A 24,305-nucleotide genomic window follows, 5' to 3' on the forward strand; every position below is an offset into this window, starting at 1 on the left:
GGTACATATGGATGTGAATGTCTTTGTGTTTATCTTATTTGGGGCCTGAAAGCTTATTGATGATATAGATAAATGTTTCACACCAGGTTTTTGAAGTTCTCAGCCTTCAAATATTTTTTTACAATTTAGAAGAATTTACTTTTTTTTACTATTCATTTAAAATTTTTTTTTATTCTATTCTCTTTCCCTCAAGTCCTCTGGGATCCCCCCTATATATAATTTGATGGGTCCTATATTTCTTTATCTATCCATTCATGTTTCTGCATTCTCTTTTCTGTTTTCCAAAATGCATAATTTTCATCATTCTATGGTATATTTAAGTTTGTTGATTATTTCTTTTGCTAGTTAAAATCTACTGTTGGGCCCCTCTAATGCATTTTTTATTTAGGTTATATTTTTCAAACACAAAATTATCATTTGGTTACTTTTTGTACATGTTTTTATTGATATTCTCTATTTGGTGAGATATTGCCATCATAACTTCTTTACTTTCTTAAGCATAGCTTCCTTCAGCTTTTTGAATATATTTATTATGTCTTCTTAAAGACTTTGTCAAATATGTCATCTGAGCCCTCTCACAGAACATTTCTGTTCCCTATTTATTTTTTATTTTTATTTTTTTTTAATATGGAATGTTCATGAGCTTGCATTTCATCCTTGTGCAGGGGCCATGCTAATCTTCTCTGAATCATTCCAATTTTAGTATATGTGCTGCTGAAGCAAGCACTGTTCCCTGTATTTTTTATGTGTATGGGTCAGACTTTCCTGATTCTTTTCATCTCTCTTAACATTTCATTGAAATCTGGATATTTTACATAACATATTGTGGCAATTTTAGAGACTGATCCCCTCCCTCTTATTTATTTGTTAGGGACAGATGCATTTCCCTCTTTATGGTTTACAGTTCACTGTGCTTTGTATACTTCTTACTTAGAGGGACCAGTTGCATCAAGTCATCTCCTTTTTCATGCACTCTTTACATGGTTTCAAAATAAATTTTTTTCACTTTCAAATTTAGTTTACTGTGAAAATCCTTGAGAATTACATAGGCACATATAAAATATTAATATTTCATTTGTCTTTAGAGGTGTTTGCCTAAAACAAATTCACCCTTTTGGAGAGGATTTGTTTTAATATAGGTAATTATACAAGTTTGTTTTAACATAGATAAAATACAAAAGGCAGAAAGGTAGAAATACAAACAAATAAGATTAGCTAATCTTCCACTTAAGAGAAGAGCAAGCTACTGTTACAGTTTTGAAAAGTCCAAAGTCGGCTCGGCGCCTATAGCTCAACCAGCTAAGGCGCCAGCCACGTACACCTAAGGTGGCGGGTTCGAATCCCCAGCCTGGACCCGCCAAACAACGACGGCTGCAACCAAAAAATAGCCGGGCGTTGTGGCGGGCGCCTGTGGTCCCAGCTACTTGGGAGGCGGAGGCAGGAGACTCGCTTGAGCCCAGGAGTTGGAGGTTGCTGTGAGCTGTAATGCCACGGCACTCTACCCTGGGGGACAGCTTGAGGCTCTGTCTCAAAAAAAAAAAAAAAGAAAAGTCCAAAGTCATATTTGCTTGATTCTGGCCAATAGCAAGCCGACCTCTTTTGGAATGTCAATATCTCCAGTGCCTATAGAATATACTACAAAATTATTTATCTTGATATTCATGGCCCTTTATAATTCACGGCCCTACTTTTCAATTTTATTTTTTCAAAAATTTTTATGAACCCTCATTTAACTCAAATGTCACTGTCTCTCACATACTTTTCTGCCTATGTTGTTTGTCCTACTCAGGATAATCTTACTTCCTATCATGATAAGTTGTCTTTTCTTCAGAATAGCTTAAATCTTACCTCCTCTATAAAAATCTCCTCCAGTACCCTAACTGAAGTATGCTTTCATTTATCTTTGTTACTATGGAATTTACTCTAGATATCCTTCATTTAGCAATTAGCAATTCGCTCCCTTGTATATTCTATTCTACTAAGTCTTTGCCAATTAAAATGTGCAATTTTTCCCTGATGTGTTCTAGCTCTTCAAGTGAACTATCACCTCTTTGGGTACTGTGGTAGAGTCTTTTTTTTCTTTCTTTCAATTCCTTATAGCACAGCACTAAAGGGCATTTAACATTTTCCACATAGTGACCAGCTATAATAAAAAAAGTCCTTTCTTCTAGATGTCAAGAAAGAAAGCAAGCTGAAAAATTGTATCCTTTACAATTCCTCTTGGCAATGGTTTTGACAAGGTCAACCAGTGTCTTAATTCCTTGAGGATACAAGTAAAATATTATTTTTCTCTTTATGATAACTTTCACATAGTAGGGTGTCAGTAAATATTAAGTAAAATTCCCCAATGGCTTACATAGAGTTTCCTGTTCCATTTTCCCCTGTTTTCTTTCTACTAAATAATGTGTGTGCTCCTAATGTAATAAAATAAACAGTAAAAGATCTTCATAATTTTATCAGTGTCATGTGTAAATCTTCAAGCCTCCTGTAAACACAGCGTCTCTTTAACTAGTTCTAGCTAAGCTCATGTGCTTAATCCACCCCATCCCTTGTTCTTCTGCAGTATTGATTTGATTTTTGTTCTAGCTCTTCGTGACTTGATACATATAAGTGACTTGGAATGACCCCTTCAGAAAACTTCCAATGGCTAAGATTGTTCTTTGCCTTACACGACTTATATGTGCAGAGATGACAAGACAGTCAGTGAAGTGTGAAAACACATGTTTATCAAAACTCAGAGGCCTTTTGTCTTTCTATAAAGTTTCTTATATAGCACTTGAGTTTACTGTCTGTCCTTTCAGTTTGTTCAATAGTTACTTTTGATGTATGAAAATTTGTTTATATGAAATATAGCAATAATATACATTATTTTACTATTTATATTGCTATGTTATCTTTATAATTTGTTGTGCTGTTTTTATATTTAGACCTTATTGTATTCAAATATTTACATATATTTTCTTCCAGCTATGTTATACTTTAATTTTAGATTTTTCAATACATTTGTAATATTTAGAATGAAAAAAAAAAAAAACTCAGAGGTCTTGACCATTGCAGTCTTGGGGCTGAGGACAGGCTGCTTTGTCATTCACTCTCACCTTCCTTACCCTCTTCTGTACTCTATTCTCTCCCTTCTCCAACAATACCAACATTGGTCTTATCATCTTTCAAATACAGATTTGTGGGACCTGAAATCACTAATCCTACTAGCCTCAACCTAGCCCCACATCTTGCATGTAACTTTCCATACTGAATTACTTGTACAAGAACCACTCTGCTGTATTGCTGCTGTTATACCTCATGGTAAACATCATCTCTTCATAAAGGCATTTACTCTTACAGGAGCGAGATTAACAGGCATCCAACAGCCTAAGTACTTCTGGTCTCAAGTACCCAGATACAGGGATGGGGCCTCTGTATTAGTTCTGGTTGCATAAGTAGACAGGATGTAGCTTCCTGGTCAAGACCACTTCCCAAAGGCAGTAATTGCCTATTGGTAATGGCCTCCTGATTTGGGTGGCTTTGACTGGGAGAAAGAGCAGCTTATTGGTTCTAAAAGAGAAAAGTCTTGGTTGCCCAAGTTCTATAATGTGGCTTTCTGTTCAACCTGTTTTGTCAGCCCTCTCAAAGAGGAAGCCATTTAATGCCCCATGTTAAGTACTTCTCTACTAAAACCAGTTGCATTGCATTCTGCTTTTGGCAACAGAAACCTGACACAAGGGACAGCCACCTACCAAAGGTTGTCCAAAAACAACTGGCAACACACAATTACTGAGGTCTTATTCATTGCAGAGCGAATATGCTCCCCAACACATCAGGATAGAAAGCTCCATTATTCATTTTCTGGTGCCACATCTCCTTGTGCGCATTTTTATTAAAGCCATCGTTTGTCATGTTAAGCAGCTGTTGCAACATAAAGAGAAACTGTCAAATAATATGGCATTTAGAGATGGTGACATTTTCCTTTTAATGTCTTTTTCCTCCATTTCCCTTTACCCTCTCTCGAACTATTGCTACAGTGGAAACGCACAAGGACCATCAGCCTGACAAGTGGCTCTGTTTGCTGCTGAACAAAAAACAGAACAGGAAACAGGCCCTTCCTTGTTCTCAGTGTGTTCTGTGATCTTCTTGGGAAACTGAAGCCTTCTGATCTCTCAGGTTGAGGCACTGAGAGATTGGCTGTACTCATAACACAGATCAGAGGTTGGTTACCTTTGGTGCATAACTTTACAGAGGAAAAGAGCACCATTCACCATTTAGAGTTGTTTGCTCCCTGGAACCACACAGGCTAGGAAGAATAAATGTACCCAGGTCTAAGAAGAGGCTCACACAGCCTACTCCTGGCACTCAACCTCCAACTATCTCTCTGCACCAAGCAGAGCCAGCAAGTATGACAGTTTTGCATTTGTTCTGTGTTTGTTTTTAATCAACTTATGTGCTAGTGCCAGAGCCTGTCTTGGCAACCTTTTTCACTCATTGATGAGTCTTCTTCAACCACAATTTCAGACTCCATCCTGGCCTAGGTTTATAAGACAGATATACTTCTTCTAAAGGATTTTACAGAGTTCATCATGCTCCTCTGGCTCTGAACAAGTGGGCCGTGCACACAATATAATTGTCCCACCCACCTCCAAAAAACTAATTCAAACATCTCATCCTGTACCACAAGCCCTCTTTTTCCCAGTTGGTTGTTCAACTATTCCCACCACAGTGTATCTTTGACTACTTTGGAACTTTCTGACTATTGATTCTGATGTTTATCTCAATTTGTGAGACCTCTACTCTCTTCACTTCCATCCCAAACCAGCTTGGATCTCATGGTCTGTTATCACAATTGTTGCAACACCTCCGACTCTGACTTCCCTACTCATTAATCTTTCTTTTACAAACTCATCAAATTCCAAACCTGTATAAATCCAGCTTTCTGAGTTCTCTGACCCTGTGGCTGAGAGACACAGTTAAGGATGCAATACATTAGTGAGTCCTTTATATACACATGTTCCACAAAGCAAGTGGCCCCTGACCTGTGCTGCCATTTTCTTATTCCTCATTGTTCAGCTCATTATTTCTACATTCCACAATGACTTTTACAATCCTTCCGCAATTGTGTCAATCCTTTCAATCTCTTCTCATCTCTGCTTGCTCTCAAAACATGGCCATATTTTACTTTATAGAAAAAGAGAAAGTACTATATGTACCTGTCCTAAACTTCCCCCTACCAAGCACACAAACCTGTGTACCTGGGCATCCTCTATCCACTGCCATATAGAAGTTGTCTCTCCTCGTAACAACCTGACAATGCTTTGGGTTTCATCCCATTTAGACTTTTCAGGAAAATTATTCTAATGATCACTTTTTACCTTTATTGTATATTCAACATCATCACATCAGGTTTATCCTTCCTATTGTCCTTTAAATATATGAATAAATAAACGACTTTTTTTGTTTTACTTTGTCCTTCGTCTATCTTTTTGTTATTCTTGGTTAGTTTCCTCCTCGTTTCAGCTAAGTATCTCAAAGAGTTTTCCAAATGTCCTTTCCCATTTCTTGTCTACCCATCACACTTCTACACATACCAATATGGCTTTTGACTCATCACTGCCCCCGGTGGTCACCAGTGACTTCAACAATACAATTCCCTTCCATATTCTTAAATTTTCAACTTCTTGAGACCTGTTTTCTTCAACACTTTCTCCTCCTTCAAAACATTGATTCCCTTGTAGGTCTAAGTCTGATTCTTCTTTGTTTTCAGTGCAAACTTCATCTTTTCAGCCTGGCTTTTGAATGCTGGGGTTCCTTAAGGCTATGTCCATGGCTCTCTCTCTCTTCACTAATCTTTATACTTTCTCCAAAGTCCTTGCCTTTAACTCTTACCTATATTCTGATGACTCACTAATTTGTCTCTCAAGTCTAGAGCCCTCTGCATATATGTCCACCTGCTACTTTAACACCTTCTCTGGGACCCATTCATCCTCTCAACAGGTACCAACCACCTACCATGCTATTGTCTTAGGCACCGATAATACAGAAGTAAACACAACAAAGTCTTTTCCACAAGAAACTTAAAATTGTGGTAGAGTAATAAACAATAAATGAATAAAACATAAAAAAATGATAAAATGACAGGAAAGGACAAGTGCTTTGAATAAAAATAAAGCAAGTAACAGAATAACAAGTGATGGAAGTTTCATTTTCAGTTGTAAAGTTATCAAAGTCCTCTCTAATGAAGTAACATTTGATGAAAAAAATCAGAATATGGGACCAAACCATCCCACAGTTTGGAAGAAAATAATTGAAGGCAGAGAAAAATAGCAGGTGGAAAGACAAGGAGGCAGGAACATGTAAGAGGAGTATGTTGACACATCAATTCATCATTAAAAAAATGTAATTTTTAAGATTTCCTTAGTTTACCCAATTTTTCTAACCTGGATGTCCTAGCCAGATTTCCAAGCAAAAAAGCACACGTTCCATATCTAATCCATCACTAACTCCTATAAAATTTATTTCTCTAAAAATTCCACTTTGGCTACCTTGTCACTTCCTGCCACCACCAGCTGGTGTCCTTACCTGCACTCTGGTTCCCCTACTCTAAGAATTTGCCTACATAGGAGCTGTATCTTCTAGGTAATCACTTTTCCTGGTTTCCTCAGGCAGGTTGCACTCACCCCATACCTGCCTCACTAGCTCTTGAAACAAAAAACCAAAGTTGTGTTCTAAGATTATGGATACTTGTTTTTGGACTCTTCTTCCCTGCCCAATGTAACACTTTACCTGGTCATAAAAGAGTGAGTCCTTGGAGGTAGACTGTATTATAAGCACTAGAAGGAAGGCAAGAAGTTTCAGCAATTTCCAGCGGAGTTGTATGTAGTTGGTTATTTGTTCTACTCTTATAATGGGTGGGCAGCTGCTAAATTTGGGCCTAAACCTGGCTAGAATGAAGCGGAGGAGAGACTCAAACTTGGAACACAGAATTCGATGATGCCCCAGTTCCTGTTCTCTTAATGAAGTGGCATTTCCTGAAAAAGCCTATTTTCCCCCCATCAAGAATATCTCCTACAAAAAGGAAGCATCTATTTATTAATCTCTAACAGTTGATGTGACCAATATCATGCCACCCCTGACCCGTGTTTATTTCCCTCGTGGAGGCCAAGGATGAGGTTAGCACAGATAGCAGCAACCAGCTCCAAATTCCCATCAGGTGTTCAAGTTGATTTGCAGAAAAATGGGATGATGATTTTATAATAGCTAATAGAGTTTCTGATTTAATGCAGCTGCTAGAAATTAGCAAGGACTCCATTGAAAGCTTCCCAGTCACTTATAATAACAGGATAATAAATCATTCCCAGGACTTTCTGGCATTTATGATTTTATTAGAAACATAAGCCCTAGTTCAGCCATTCTTCTCAGTTTATTTTTCATTTATTTATTAAATTACTTTTTAAAGTTCAAGGGGGAAAAAAAAACATTGCTCTCCCTTTGCTGCCAAATATATGAATGAGTGGAAGTGTCTCCACGGAATTCCTTATTTCAAAAGGGAATAGGGAAAGAAGAGGCAGAATACTTAGGTGAGGCCATAGGGAACTTTGTGCAATCTTCCTTGTTTTAGAGACAATGTAATATATAACAGAAAATACTGGATGATGACTCTGAAGACCCTTGATCTTGCTTTCTCAGTAGCTAAGAGCTTTAACTCTCTCATTTTTAGAAGCGAGATCATCATCTCCTCTCTGTATCTATCTGCAAGGTGGTAGATGTGTCTAATAAAACCATAATATAAAGGTGCTTTGTAATTTGTCAGGCTCAATGGATGTTAGATATTTTTGTTTATGAAGGGCTTTTTTTTTTTTTATTTTGCTTGTTGGAAACACTTATTCAAAATAGGAGGCACTGATTGCTAAGCTATTTACAGCTGCTTTGCTTTCCCTGCCCTGGGCTCCTGAGGAAGATCTCTCTCTCTCTCTCTCAGTTGGATCTCTGAGCTGAATTCTCAACTGTGTCAATAACAACTAAATAATACCCCAAAATACCCAGAATCTGGAACTAAGCCAGTTTCCCTCTAGATTTAGCTCATAGATAGCTATCTACTCATACTGCATTTCCCAGATCACTCATGTGGCTCATGTGGCCATATTTTGTGCATATTCTTATAAAACACACTTTGGCAGACCCTATGTCATCTGGTCCTGAATCGTAAGTATAAAGAAGAGATATTTAAGAGCTTTGGGAGCTGCGGTACCCAACAGCAGCCGGCAGATGGAATTTTATAGAACATGCATAGGAGTCTTTGGTGACCTGCCTGATCTATGAACTTGCAAAAAAAGAAAGCAGGTTCAATATATTTGATGCAATTCAAAAAAGTGTTTATTAAAATGGCTCTCCACTGCTTAGTGTGATGGAGAACAGAAAAAAAAAATGTGGTGTGCTTTTGATTTTTTGCCCTAAAAGAGTTTATGACCTCCTCAGAGAGATAGGGCGGGCTCATAGGAGAACACCAAGAGTTGACACATGGCCAGGAATGGGCCAGAGTAGACTTGTAAGCCCTGGTGTGAAATGTGGGAGCTGCTGAAAATGTTTGTGGGCTTGGGAAGGTTTAGAGGAAAAAGAATGAATGAAGAAATGGTGTTGACAAACTGGCGGAGGCAGAAATCCATGCTGGGCCTGGGGTAGTGGCTCATACCTGTATTTCCAGCACTCTGGGAGGCCAAGGCAGGTGAATTGATTGAGCTCACAAGTTCAAGACCAGCCTGAGCAAAAAGCAAGACCCCCATCTCTACTAAAAATAGAAAAACTGAGACAAGAGGATCACTTGAACCCAGGAGTTGGAGGTTGCTGTGAGCTATGATGCCACCACATTGTACCCAGGTAACAGCTTGAGACTCTGTCTGAAAAAAAAAAAAAAAGAAAGAAAGAAAGAAAGAAAGAAATCCCAGGTGGATGTAGGACCCCTGTCTGACTCTGGCAATCAGAGACATCACATTCAGAGCAGGAACAATGAAAGAAAATTCTGGTATTTGATGCTATTATTAAAAATATTATAGCATATTAATAACAGTCTGGCGTCTTTAATCCATTCAACTAGAAATTATTGTATTTGTCTTCCCTATAACTAAGATAGGGAGTAGCAGGGAAGCAAGGTGTTTTTATTTGTTCTAAGCATTTCTTGTTTTCTTAAAAAACATAAGCCCTGTGGATTTATTACTGATAAGTACCTTGTAATGAAGTGTTAGCAAGGAATGCACTTCAAGTGCCTTTAGCAAATTTAATTTTTAAGTGCATTATGGAGTCAGAAAATTGACACTAAAAACAAGCACGCATGTTTTCATCTGCAGTCTCCCTGGGTGGTTTCCAGGCCATGTCTACTTACTTCCCGAGCAAGAGATAATTTGGTAAATGGCACAGCCTCCAACTCTGTCTGAAACTAGAAAAGCAGGCCCAAGGGTTTCCCTTCAATTTACTGTGTCCCTGTGGATGAGAAAGGAAGGTCTGCTGTGGATATTAAGGTACACAGTGACTTTACTTCACAAGCATACGCAGCCGTGTGTCCCTTAATGACGGGGATGTGTTATGAGAAACGTACCGTTAGGCGATTTTGTTGTCTGAGCATCACAGAACGTGCTTACGCAGACCTGGATGGCACAGCAGACAGCCTATCACTCCTGGACTACCAATCTTACAGGATGTGACTCTACTGAATACTGCAGGCAATTGTGATGCAAAGGTAAGCATTAGTATATGAAAACATAGACCAGGTGCTGTGAAAATACAGTATTGCAATCGTAAGGGACCACCATCATCTGTGTGGCTCATCAGTGACTGAAACGTTGTTATGTGGCCCGTGTCTGTATGTAGGTCACTACCAGACTGTGTGGTATGGTCCACTGTTTCACTTCCAACCAACACAGTCAATAGCGTCCCTTCTGATTCACCCATGCAAGGTTTAGGTGTTGCTGGGAGGGCTTCATTTGTTTTCATCTGTGTAGATTTCATGTTTCTTAGTTTTTGCGTATATCAAAACTTTGGTGATGACCCACGTATTAGTCATTTATCTTGCGCCTACGCAGTGCTAGGCACGAGGAAAGCTATGAAAGAAATGGATAAGGTATTTATTTTTTAAAGTACTTTCAGTCCCCTAGTAGCAATAAGGTAGATTAGACATTGAGGGTGATTAGGAAGTGGTGTGTCATACCCAGCAGTGTTATGTTGTGACACACAGAGGCCACACAGAGTCACCACAGAGCCAAGGAAGGCCAGGGATCCAGGCTGTAGGGCAGGGTTGGCTTCTGCAAGTAGAGCCCTATTCAAATTAGCTGGTGGATGGGGACGCTGTCAAGGCTAAGGGAAGGCCTGAATGAGGAGCGGGTATGTGTACGATGCTGAGCCTGTGCTGACATAAACAATGTGAGGATTCTGGGCAGGGGCGCTGAGGGAGGAGATGGAATGGCTGGCAAAGGCCTGCAAGAAGGTGGACTTGACGCAGTAAGCACAAACAGAACCACTGCACATTTTACAGCAGTTCACAGCTCACTATCAGCTGAGGAAAGATGGAGGAAAATTAATCTGACATGTGCAGGAAGAGTAGGGAAGAGCGATTTCAGAAAGGGGGAAAAAAGATGACAATTCCTACTACCCTGGCTCATGACGTGAAGTTGGATGTGGCTAATTTTACAAAAAAGGGTTAGAATTGAAACTTGGCAATACCCCATTAGGAATTGACAGAAAACCATGACAGTTAATTAAGTCACTCGAAATTTCTAAACCCAGGTGATGAAGAAATGGAAACATTTTGATTTGCCAGGTACCGTGGTAGGCATTTCACATTTCCATCACATTTTATCTCTACAACGACCTTAGGAGGAGAAAAAAAATAAAGGTTTAAATATTTAAGTTATCTATGCATATCACATAGCCAGACATTTGTCGAGGTAAGGTGCAAAAGCAGGCCTTTGAACTCTAAGCCCAGAACTCTTTCCGTTATACGATGTTCTGGCAGGATGTGGCTGAATTTGTTGCTCTCACAGTGGTATTTAAAGTTCCTATCTCTGCTCCCTACACCTTCCTCAGGCTCCAGAGCAATTCAGCTACTCTGGGTTGTCAGGCAAGCCCCACTCTCTGCCTTTGCTGCAAATATCCCCACACGTGCCTATGTCTGTATTTGTTCCCTTCCTGTTTGTTAGGATTTTTTTTTTTTTTTTTTTTTTTGAGACAGAGTCTCACTATGTCACCCTGGGTAGAGTACTGTGGCATCACAGCTCACAGCAACCTCTAACTCTTGGGCTTAACTGATTCTCTTGCCTCAGCCTCCCAAGTAGCTGGGACTACAGGTGCCTGCCACAACGCCCGGCTATCTTCTTAGGATTTTTAACGGCTCATTCCAAACATCATCCACCCTGTGTTATCTTTCCATTTCTCCCAAATGGATGTGATCGCCATTTCCTTTGAATCACTTCTACCTTTCTTCACCTGCTCACTCCTATACTGCCGATACTTGGGAGCCTGTCTCATACATCATCATATCAGACTACGTGATTTGAAACTACAATAAGGCTTTTATTGTCCAATGATCTTCATAATTATTTTGTAATAAAATTGGTTGGAAAAGAGAAGACAGAAAGTAAAAACAAAAGAGATGGAAAGGCTTAAAGTTTCAAGAAAAACAAAATATGTTGTAGCTGCCCAAGCTTAAAAGACAGTGGGGTTTGTCCTAAAATGGTCTTGAACTTGGGTGCAAGAATGCTGTACTCTTTGGATAAGTAACTGTACCACTCTGGACCTCCGTTCTCCCTCTGGAAGAAAGGGATTTGGATACCTGGCTGTCTCTAAAACCGTGTTTCAGCTCTAATATTCTGTTACTGATATTTACAGGCAGAAAGTAAAACTCCAGGCCTTGATCATCTGATTAAACTCAAATATTTTCACTTTGTAAAGAATCAGCTTCACTCCACCCGTCAACTTTAATAAACCAATTCTCCATAAGCCAAGCATCAAGACAACTCAGTTCTCCCTCCCTTCTCCCAGGGTGGATGCGAGCCAGAGTGTTCATGGGCCCCTGGGCCCCTTGTAAATCACAGAGCTGATACTCCAGTTCCCAGCCTGGGTAATGTGCTGTGGCTTATTTGCATAACAATTACATGCATTAGGAAGGCTACTGATTGGAGCGCTCCTTGCCAAATTATGATGGCTTTTTGAATGAAGCTGCCTTTCCTGTCTCTGAACAGCTGTTGGTGGTGTACTTGGTCTTCAATCACCACAGGGAGAATGGCACCGCCCCCCTCCAGCTTCCCAAGTTGCTTTTCAGAGGAGAGTAATCCCAGCTTCTCTCCATGTCAAAATCTCTGCTAAAGCCATTGCCAAGTGCCCTTTCCCAAGCAGGGCAGCAAAGTCTCTCACAGCACCATGGTTTGTAAAGAAAAATAGAGCTGGAGCCAGCACCCAAGGACAATGCTAGCTGAATGCTTCTGGGACTGGTCCAGGCCTCGTGCCAATTTCATTGAGTTTTTGCTTTAACCAAAGTCACTCAGTTACTTGAGAAGTAAATATGGAATTCTGATTCTGTGCTGGCACTGCACCAGGTACCAGCCATACAAGCTGAAAAAGGCAAAATTTGGACTCCTGCAGCACACAGTCTGGTGAGCAGCTACCCATGAACACTACACTTCCCGGCAGTAGAATTGTCTATTATCCTGTCTTATTTATTCTGTAAGCTCCTGGAAAACAGAGATCATGTATTATTTTTCTATCACCTCGTCCCCAAACAATAGTTGAATAGCTCAAGTACTTTGAGAGCGAGGCTTGTGTCTGCTATTTCTTCTTCCCCATCTCCCATCTTACCCAGCAAAGTCTTTTATTCATACCACACGTTCCCCAAGGCACTCTGTGCATCTACATATATTTTTAAAATCAAAAATATCATCTCACACGTGGTTGTGTATACTGGCGAGGCCAAGCCAGTTCTGCTGATTGTCTATCAACATTCTACTGGCGCAGGAGAAGGAAAACACACAGGGAGATTAAAGGGAACTCTGAGCAATCCCGTTCATAAGCTTGCCACTGTCCCAGGTTATAATCCATTGAGTTCAGAATTGCCCAGATTCCTCGGAAGTTTCCTAGAAAGTCACAACTTTACATTGTGCTTGAGGCCTAATAATTCCACCTCTAGCACTAGTATTGAGTTTTGCAGAAGCCCAAAATTCAGGAAAGCACCCTCTTCCCATGGTGCTTAGGATTACCTAGCAGGTGATTTTGACAAGGCCAGAAAGACACCGAGCCAGACTCGTGTCTGGTATGCCACAGTCCGCACCGCGGTGTCACATCTACCGAAACACAACTTGCGATGATAGCTAAGTTTTATCGAACACGTTATTTTTTCAGAAATAGAGCTCTTGGAGGCCTTATAACAACTCTGTTAGTATTCATTCTAGAAGAATTTCACAAATATTTATTAAGTACTTACAAAGTAATCTCAGTAAATATGCAACGGATCCCTCAGTGTCAGAACCTTGGGGAAACGAAGACACAGCACTTACTATTCGGCACACAGAAGAAGGCGTAGTAATACACAGGTGTCTTACAAGGGATCACAATACTTATGATCTTTTTAAATCCTTATAATGTGAAGCAATAGACAGTCTTAACCATTATTTTCCTCTTCATAGGTGGGAAAGAAAATAGGGCTTTAAAATGTAACTTGCCCAGGGTAAAGTGACCAACTGGTGAAGCCACATGGGCACTCTAAAGGTGGACATGCAACCCCAGTGTTGTTCATTGCTGCGTGGACTACCTACACCAGCAGCCTTCTCAGAGTTCCAACCAACGCCCACTGATTGCTGATGAGACCCCAAGCAGTGAACGTTAGCCAGCTTCAGAGATACCTGCTGCCTCTGCCTTGATTGGCTTGAAAACATTATATGATATTTACAGTAGGAATCTCTAGAGTCCAGTTAATTGCATCAAATACCTAACGTCTGTCACCTTGTGTCATAGTTGAATTTGAAAACCGGTGCAGCTGACTCTAGCTCCTCACATTTTTGTTCTCTTATCGCTGTTCCCTTGCTCTGTTCAGGGCATAACCACTGTAAACACACCCTCCCGTAGGCTCGGCCTAATCACCAGTATCTTTCCGCCTTCCTGTCCTTTGTTCTTTCTGTAAGACACCTGTACCTTTCATCACACCAAGAGAAGGCTATTTATTTCAATCTCCTCTCCCCACCAAATTCATCATCTTTTATTTATTTTTCAGCATACATGATCTGTCTTTCCTTCTCATAATTCCACTGAATCTTTCCAGCCCGGGACACCTGTGACCACCTGTATTTGATTCTTATTGCTATAAAACACGTTATGACAAATGTATCAACTGGAACCAACATAAATTTATCTGTCATGGTTTCTGGGAACCAGGAGTTAGTTGGGCACTGTACTCAGAATTTCACTAGGATGAAATCAAGGTATGGGTCACTCAGTGCTAAGATTCTCATCTGAGGCTCAGAATCCTTTTCTAAGCTTTACTGGTTGTTAGTGGAGTTCAGTTCCTTGCAGGTGTGTGATGGAACTTGCCGTTTTCTTGCTGGTTGTTATCAAGTTGCCATTCTCAACTGCAGGACACCACCTTAGGCTCTTGCCTTGAGGACTCTCCAGTGGCTGTTCACAATATGATTGTTTGCTTCTTCAAGGTCAGCAAGAGAAATCCCACTCCCTGAAAGTCCTTCTCTTTCAAAGGGCTTGCCTGGGGAGGTCAGAGCCAACCAGGATTATCTCATCTCCCCTGTGATTAACTTAGAATCAACTGCTTAAGGACCCTAATCACATTCGCAAAACCTCTTTCCTTTCCTCTTTAATATAACCTAATCATGGGTGTGAAATCCTGTCATACGAGTCCCATCCGCACTCCAAGGGGAAGGATTACAAATAGGGATTATAGTAGATCCATCCTAGAATTCTGCCTATCACATCTCCCTATTTCCAATCTACTTTCCTCTGCTGCTCCTAATAGGTTTATTATCCTCCTTTGCTCATAATAAATCTTTCTGTTTTTCTTATTTAAACATACCTTCTGTTGATTTTCCAATTGTCTTTCTGGATTTTCTTGTCTATCTTTTCCCACAAAGTTTTGCTTTCTTTGTGTTCTGTCCTGAACTATTTATTCTCCTCCCCCCGCCCCACAAAAGGAGCATTTGGGATAGTATGTCACACTGTTAAAACATACTTGTACTACCACCTGGAATATCTTTCCGCTGCCTTCGTCTTCCTCTAGCCAACTGTCACTCATTCTTCAGAACACACCTCAACCTTCAACTCTGCCTGGAAAATCCTTTTGGACTTTCCTTCAAGCTAATGGAAGTGGCCTCAGCACCTGTAGTCTTCCCATAGTATTGGTTGCAACTATGTCATTTAATTTCTTTTTTTAATACAAACTACCTTAGGAGTAACTCAAAAAACACTCTCTGGGTAAAGGAAAATATAATAATTGTTTTGCAGATGAAGAAATTGTGGAGGTTAAGTCAGCTACTGACTATCCCGCACTTGGTAACAGTCATGGCAAGAAGTATGTCACTGGCCAGCACACAGTCAATGGAGTAAGAGAGAAGGAAGTTTCCTCAGTTAGAAATGAAAATTAAAAATCACAAGTTTAGGAATGTGGCCTGTCACCAAATTCAATCCCCAAATGAGAATGAATACCGAGCATTTCATCTGGATCATGAACACGGGACCTAAGCAGTGTTTTTTGGATGAAATCAAGGATTGTTCAAATAGGTAAATCATTTGAATTGGGAAACAATATAGGAAATTAAGTTTGTAAGGATTCTGGATCTACTGAGAAAGATTTTCTTCTATGAAATGGAGATCGAAACTTGACTTAGAATTTAGGATGCCAAAGTGAGAATGGTTAGAACAGAACAGATAATTATGATCGGGGGAAAAGGAAAATCCAGTAAACTAAAATAGGAAGTTCCCTATAGATTCCCAGTACCCTCTGGAGGCAAATTAAGCAAATCAATTGACGATGTGGAAAGAATTCCAATAATGAGTCTTGTAGAATTTGAACCTTTTAAGCTCCAGCTAATGAATAATCTCACAGGTTATCCAAACCAGCAGCCTTGGAGGAATTGGCCAAAAATGTATCAAGGAGACAATGTGAATATGGGAAAGAGCAAGGATTACAGACAGGGTCTTACATCTGCCTCTCCAAGGGCCCGTGTGATTCACGCACACACTCACATATCCCTCCATTTTTCCAGAGCACTTTACGTCAACTGATTGCTCGCCAGTGGGAATATCGTGGTGAATAAGCCCTGATCCCTGTCCTCTAGGAATTGACCACCTCGTGAAGACGACTGGTTCTGGATTAAGAAACGTTAACCCAGTGAGAGGTGATGAGAAGACAATTCGAGCATTCCTTGACAACATAGTGTTTGCAAGGAGATGGCTGAAGGGAGGCATTTGGGAAAGAAGGACTTCTATGTTTATTGCCCAAGGAGCCAGGTGATGGGGCAGAGGGAAGAAGCTACAGAGAGAAACTTCAGAGAACCTAAAGAGCAACAGGTCCTTGCATGAACTTGGAAAAGCAAGCAATTTTCTGTGGCCAGATTATAGAGGAAGGGAAGGTAAACATGAGACTGGCCAGCCACAAGGAGGCGGCAGAAATAATCAGCAGGTTCTGAAAGGCCTCATGAGCCAATTCCGAAAGCAAGGTTGAACTATGAAAGGGTTCGTAGCTTGGCTAGGAGTGATATGTTTGTATTTATATTGCAATTCCAAATGTTTACTCCAACCGCGGTTAGGACAATGAAGCTTAGAGGGCAGGAAAGTTGGAGGGTCCAGGCGGTGGTTATGGGAATAGATATAAAGAGAAATGAATGACATGAAGACCTGTGGACAAATTATTAAATCATAAATGGGAAAACGCTAGGGCTTTACCTCCTATGTTAGCTGCGGGACTTACAGAAGATAATGGATTTGAAATTGCCATATGAACAATGATGGGCGGCCAGTGATTATTGTCAACAAGGTGGGAAACGTAGAATTTGCTTTCAAGCAGCCAAAATAATGAAACAAAAACAGTTCATCCACGCTCTTGAAGTATTTCCATCTCTTTTTTGTTATTAGGAAAATTTTCATGACAGAAAAGGACTGTGAGGTCCTCCATCCAGGACAGATGAGGGTGGTCAGTATTCCAGAAACCAGCCCGGCTGACCCACGACTCACCCGTCAGAGCTGCGTTCTCCTCCTCTTATGTTTCAACCTCAGGGTAAAATGGCACTTTTATTAATATTAATATACTTGCGTAAAGTGCTAATTTACTCCATCATTTTCCTAATTAGCTCTATTGAATTGTGAGACTCATCTGCATGAATAATGAATCCCTACATGCCTTTTCCAGTGTTGGTCTCATCTCTGCCAAGGGAAGTACAGAGAGAAAGACAACTCATCTGTAATTCTCTGATGACTCTGGAGAAGGATGGGCCTCCTTTCTGAGAAGACAGTAAAGGCATCAAGAAAGTGTATTAATTAAAACTGGACAGAAACGGGGAGGGCTGCTATGCCTCTTTTTCAGAATAAATAAAATGAAGCTTGTGCTTCAGGCCTTACTGGTCCTGTCCTTTCCTCTCAGAATGAGCTAATGAAGATAGCCTCTCTCTGGTCCTGCTGCAACGTCACTCCATCTGTGAGTCTTGCAGGGTTGATTAAAGGTGGTGAAGTGAGGTTGAGAATAGAGGGTTTATTTGATCAAAGGATAAAAGAAACTCATACTGCCTTTATTCTCTGGACTAATTATCTCGATAAGATTAAAAACGGAGCTATTCATAAAACTGACCAAAATTAATGTCAAGAATATTTAAAGAACTCCTAACAATAAGTCAATGAGAAAGACACAGCAACACAGTTGAAAAATGGGCAAAACAAATGAGCAGCCATCGCAGCCCAGAGGAAGCACATGTGAAGACGTGTTCTACAGATTCAAAAGACTACAGTGTCCTAGCATTGTACACAGGATCTACTGCAAAAGTTGAAATGCCTAACACTACTAAGTGCTGGAGAAGCTGTGATTCCTCACGATCCTTCCACATTGCTGGTAAGAGTATAAATAAACTGATGTTTTGGGAAGCAATTTGGCAATCTGGTTTTTTGGGTTTTGTTTTATTAAGAGTCAGGGTCTCACTCTATCACCCAAGTTGGACTGCAGTAGCTTTTTCATAGCTCACTGCAGCTTTGAACTTCTAGACTCAAGGCAGTCCTCCTGCCTCTGCCTCCCCAGTAGCTGGGACTACAGATGCACACCAACCTGCCCAGCTAATAACTTCTGTACGTAAACATTCCCAAACTATATATAAACATTCTGTATATAAACATTCCCAAACTCTGTTACCCAGAAATTCCACTCCTCAGTAAACATGTTCTATATCAACAATCTCTAACCTTTTTGGCACCAGAGACCTGTTTCATGAAAGACCATGTTTTCACTCTCCAAGAGTCAGGGACGGGTGGATGGTGGGGGGATTGGATTCTCATAAGGAGCATGCAACCTAGATCCCTCCTCATATACACACACAGACAGTTTACAGTAGGGTGGGCACTCCTATGAGAATCTAATGCCACTGCAGCTGATGTGACAGGAAGTGGAGCTTAGGCAGTGATGTGATCAATGAGGAGAGGCTGTAAACACAGATGAAGCTTCACTTGCTCACGCTGGTCACCTCCTGCAGTGTAGCACGGTCCCTAACAGGCCATGAACTAGTATTGGTCCATGCTCCATGGGTTGAGGACCAAAGTTCTCGATTATTCACAACAGGAAATAACCATTGATTCAAGCTAAATACCCATCAACAGAAAGATGGATAAATCAGTTGAGGAATTTTCATAAATTAGAATACTATATATGTCCATCAAAGCAAATAAACTATAGCAACACACAAAAATATGGAAGATCTTACAAATACAATAAGTGAAAAAATTTCCCCACATAATAGATGTCATAATGCATGTCCTCTTTATAAAGATGAAAAACACTAAAATAAAAAATAATTTTAGGGAGTTATATATATGTGATGAAATTGTATAAAGATGAATAGGATGAATCCTGAATGATGGTTACTCTGGGGCATAAAGTAGGTAGGAAAATGGACAGGTGAAGGGATTGTGTGATGAAGATATAGGTTGACGCTCACCTTAGCTTTGCATGTATATGTATGCACATGTGTGCATGTCTGGGAAGGGCCTTTGAGGATCTGTGGTTGCTTATTATACTACATTTTTGTTAAACAAAAATAAAAGGAGGCTAAACTACAGAATGCTGACAGTGTATCATGGACCACTGATGATTAATAATCCAATACTGTGCATCTAAGGTTCATTTGAAAAAGAGGAAAACTTGAACTATCAAAAATCTTTTACCTTTATATGGTTTGTTTTAAAAAGAAAATAAATACATCCTCCCACTGGATCATTAATTTAGGTAGCTCCCTACCAAATGCATCTATTTTATGACCCTTGGATGATGGCTTCTGGCTTACCAAGGTCATGGCAAGAAAAGAAAGGCAGATATCTCAACGGTATGAAAGGGTGGGCATGGGTCAGTATGGCTGAGGCTAGCTGGAGTGCTGAGACATGGGCAAGGGCCAGGCTTTTTTGTGGGGGAACACAGGGGATGGGAAAGGGGACAGCTGAAATCAGATGATTCTCCATACCAGGGACAGGATCACAGCAGTGACTGGAAGCAGGTTGGCTGGTTCTAGAAAGACGTTATCCAGAGGGACAGAATCTTGGGCACAGCTTGTTGGGGTGGGTGCTTAAAGGAGGTACACCAATTGTTTGTGTGAACAGTTTGTTTATAAGTTACATGTGAGTAATTTAGAGAGTGCCTCCATCTCTCTCTGCAGAGAAATGCTCCCATACCATTAATTTCAGCCAGCTCTTAAATCTCCCCACATCTCCGTCAACACAATTTAGCAGACTCAATGCTATCAATTTACACATGTGTAGCACCCCCCTGTGGCTGATTTTCACAACTCTGGTAGGCATTCTATTATCCCACATGTCCCTTAAGAGAGCTGAGGTCAAGAGAGACCTCATATTGGCCACGTAGAAATGAGAATTCCAGTCCCTGCACCTCTGTGTCCTTTTCAAGATGCTTCCAGAAAGTAAGAAAGTGAATATACCTGTCAAATGCATTGCAAACTTTTTCTGATTTAATCTTCGAAATATCCCATGAAGCACTATCATTACCTCCATTGTATGGCTAAGAAAATAAAAAATGCAGAGAAGTTAAATTATTAACTGTGTGACCTAGAACAAGTAGCAGAGGCACTTCAAGTCTCACTTGCCTTATCTGTAAAATAGAATCATATTAGTAACTATCCTCATGAAATTACTGGTCTGTTAATGAGATGAGGAAGCTAATGTATTTACTTTAAAAACATAAATTGGGTAAAGGGTCTAACTAGCAGTGATGTTATTGAGCCTGTGAGTATATAATTTCAAGTTCTGCCATTTCTACTAAAGTCATGTTGCCCCACTGGGGAATCAGAACAAATAATCCAGAGAAGTTACACTCAACCAGCTAAGCAAACCATAACTGCAATCTAATTCTTTAACACACACTGCCCAAAAGATTGCCATAAGAAAAAAGGCTACAACTCATTCTCACAAGATACCCTTCTTCGCACCTGCCAGAGCTCTACACAAGGCATTTCTCCACTGTTTAGCTATTATTAGAACCACAGACTAGAAAGTCTTGTGACTAGCAAGAGATCAGGACATCAATTTTCATTCTGCATCTGCTTTAAAGAGTAGGAGTGAAGTTAGATTATCAATGACATTTTCTCGCTGCAAAGATTGCCTGGATCATATTTGTGTTCATTTTCATAAATGCAATATACAAGCTGCTAAAAGAACAAAATTTACTAATTAAATTTTATTCAATAATGCATTTTTCACCTTGGATTAGCAGTGTCTTTGTACATTTCTGCTAGCATTCTGTTAATAATGTCTTATTTAGCTTATAAATGGTGCTTATCACTAAATTTGAAATATTAATAAGCATCAATGAGCCCAAAGTGACAGCACGGTAAATAATTTGAAAGGTCTCTACACTGTAGACTTATTTTGGCTTAATTTAATTTATTTATTAAAACTTAAACATACGGATTTGGCAGGATGCTAGCTCGGCTGCCATGGCAGCCCAGACCTTCAATACACCCCCAAAATAGAAGATGTAGGAACAGCAGCAAACTCAAAGAAAAAGCTCACACCTCTAAGAGAGGAAGGCTTCCCCTACACTCCCTTCCTATCTTGGGTAGAAAACTGTGTCCACCCCAAGATTGATTTTTTGACCCCTGTTTTCACTATAGTTTACCTTAAGAGTTAAGACATTTGGGTTAAATGAAATACTTGGAAAAGGCTCATAATTTTCATATTAATCTTTAGAAAAGGATTATAATCTCTACATTGTCAATACTTTATGTATAGGGTTTGAGTGTTTACAGCATGTGTGCAAGGGTTTGGGGAGAAACTGGTATATATTAGTAAAGGCAAAACACACTAGAAACTGTGACATTTGATCTCATGAAATCCTTTAAAGGTTGACTGGGCCAGTATTAATATGGTTAGCTCATTGTATTGACAAGCCAACTAAGGTTCTGAGAGGCTAAGTTGTCTTCCCACATTCACAAAACAAGATAGATGCAGAGCCCTGGCTCAACTTTGAAAACCCCCCAAGGCTTGGCTTGCCATCTAGGCCAATGTGAGTTTAGACAAGAGCGGCTATGCCTCTTTCTCCAGCAGAGTTTGTGTATGTGTGTATGCATATGTGTGTATACACATATAAACACACACATACACATACCACATATATATGTGTATTCTCTGAAATATATGAACATAAATACATAATTTTTATGCAAACCAAAAGTGGCCCCTAACGTCACCATACACAGGGAAAAATGGTAAATTATAACCAAATGTACAATGGTATTTGCAAAATATCCATTACAGAATTTTACAAAATACTTTAAAAATATTTTCTACACAGGGTGGCTCCTGTGGCTCAAAGGAGTAGGGTGCCGGCCCCATATACTGGATGTGGCATGTTCAAACCTGGCCCCAGCCAAAAACTGCGACAAAAACTTCTACACATGGGCCACCTCTTTGTGAAATCTCATAATGAATATATTGCAAATAAAGTGACATTTAGCTGCAATTTCCCCGTGTATGACAACTTTCAGGAAAACTTTTCCCCCATGTATGGCACCTTTCAGGAAAACTTTTAGGATACTCTATATTTCAGAGGAGAAAGGTGAAGCCATTCATCTTAAAATAAGGACTGTAGCCATTTTTACTGACCAAATATCCTTAATTCGTTTGTTTATATATTTGTCTACTTAAAACAAGTAGTTACCAAACACCTGTTTCGCACTGAGCTGCTTTTGAAGCATCAGGGTCGCAGTACTAAGCAAAGATAGAGTTCCCTCCCTCCATGGTACTTATGTTCTAGTGTGCATCCTTGCTGAGGGTGTAGATGATCAACAAAATAAATGGAAATACTGGATGGTACATTAGGAAACGTTAACTGAGGGAGAATAATAAATAAGGAATAAGGAGTTATAAGGAATTATAGAGATATGATTAAAGGGCAGAAATGGCAAACTTAGAATTTGCTAATTTTCCCCTTTGGGCTCTATCAGAAGGTTGGTGGCTAACCTTCCCCTTCCTCAATACCAGCCATTCTCAACCTGTGGATCACGACTCCTTTGGGGGTTGAATGACCCTTTCACAGGGGTCGCCTAAATACATCCTGCATATCAGATATTCACATGATGATTCATAATAGCAGCAAAATTACAGTTATGAAGTAGCAATGAAAATAATTTTATGGTTGGGGGTCACCACAACATGAGGAACTGTATGAAAGGGTCGCGGCATTAGGAAGGTTGAGAACCACAACTCTGTACATTATACTGTGAAATAATCTATGTCTAAAGCTCAAACTATTTTTTTTCTTACAAGACAGAAGGATATTGGAATTTCTGTTTGTTCTCTAATTGGCTAGAGCAACGTTGACATCCAGTGGTGAGTTGGATTAATCACAGGTATCCTCATTCTTGGTATTTAATATCTATGCACGAGAAGGTGGCTGGAATATAAGTACTAGTTAGGAGTACTGGTTAGTAGTGTAGCCCCAGGTCCCTGTGCAGATCCACACTGTCAGCAGCTCCCACCACCCATCATCCTCCTTCCACGGGTTTGACTTGGTTTCAAGTGTATGCATGTTGCCATGGCAATATAACTATGTCATCCCCAGTGCACAGCCAGGACTTGTATGCATATGTGCATACGTATCTATCCACCTGATGCTTGCCTATACATACATGTGTCTGCTGTGAATCGAGATGAATTTGCATACAGGTGTATAAGCTATGCTACCTACATGCAAGGAGTCTGTTGGTGTGCTATTCTTCCCCATGACGAGAACATGTTAATAGCAACGCGGGCAGAAAAACACCCTGCATCCTGATAGCGTGTCCTTTTCCATCTGGCTGATGTTATATTGTCTGTTTCTAATGAAGCAGAAACAAGCATGGCTGCCTTGGGTTTACTTCCTGTGAGCCCCCTCACAGCAGCTTAGATGTCAGCGGGCGCTGTGCTGCCCCCATGAATGACACCTCCAGAAGGATGCAGCTGCCTCCGTCCCTGCTCACAAAGGGCAGAATACACAGGACACACAGCCCCCGCCCTCGCAGAGAGACTGGAGCCTGAAACACCACACACGGGGGTAGAGAGAAAAAGATCCGCAACCAGACCGTACCCCATCTTTGCCTTTAAACTCAGCACCTAGCAAGATTACGTGCCACTACTTATTAATCAAATAATTGTTGTGGATTCAGATCATTTCTATTCAACATTGACAAATCACTGCCAATTTTCCCACTGGCGTCTGAAGCTGAGGCCACCCCACAAAGCTGCAGTTTGAAATCCTTTTTACCTCTGGGTATGGGGAAAAGGGAAGGAAAAAACGAGGCCCTCTAACGAGTTTAACACTCCGCACAATTAAATATTGATTGGAAATTCTCCCTGACTATTTTTCCCTCCATCTCTCGCCCTCCACAGGGAGATGTCTAGATGTGATTCCTAAGCTGTCCCCATCCAGTGATTACGTTCATTAGGACACCAGCCTTGTGGTTAAAGCACTTTCCTTACTGCTGCACGTTTAATTAGACAACTCTTCCCCAGAAATTATTTATAGCCAGGCTCCGGAGCTATTGTTAGTCCGAATGTAAATAAGATTCAGGGCGGGAGTCCCAGCGCACCGAGGT

At 40.3% G+C, this 24,305-nt stretch overlaps 1 protein-coding gene and 1 non-coding gene across 3 annotated transcripts in view; both read right to left on the reverse strand.

The window, feature by feature from the left end:
• Positions 1-24,305, reverse strand: part of OPCML (opioid binding protein/cell adhesion molecule like) — a 1,086,020-nt gene that overhangs the window by 529,225 nt on the left and 532,490 nt on the right. The window lies entirely within an intron of this gene.
• Positions 622-727, reverse strand: LOC111727219. The gene has a single exon (XR_002774822.1). It is a non-coding gene; the product is annotated as a U6 spliceosomal RNA (small nuclear RNA).

This window comes from Otolemur garnettii, unplaced genomic scaffold (assembly GCF_000181295.1).
Source record: "Otolemur garnettii isolate 467f Iridium unplaced genomic scaffold, OtoGar3 scaffold00097, whole genome shotgun sequence".
NCBI classification, from domain to species: Eukaryota; Metazoa; Chordata; class Mammalia; order Primates; family Galagidae; genus Otolemur; species Otolemur garnettii.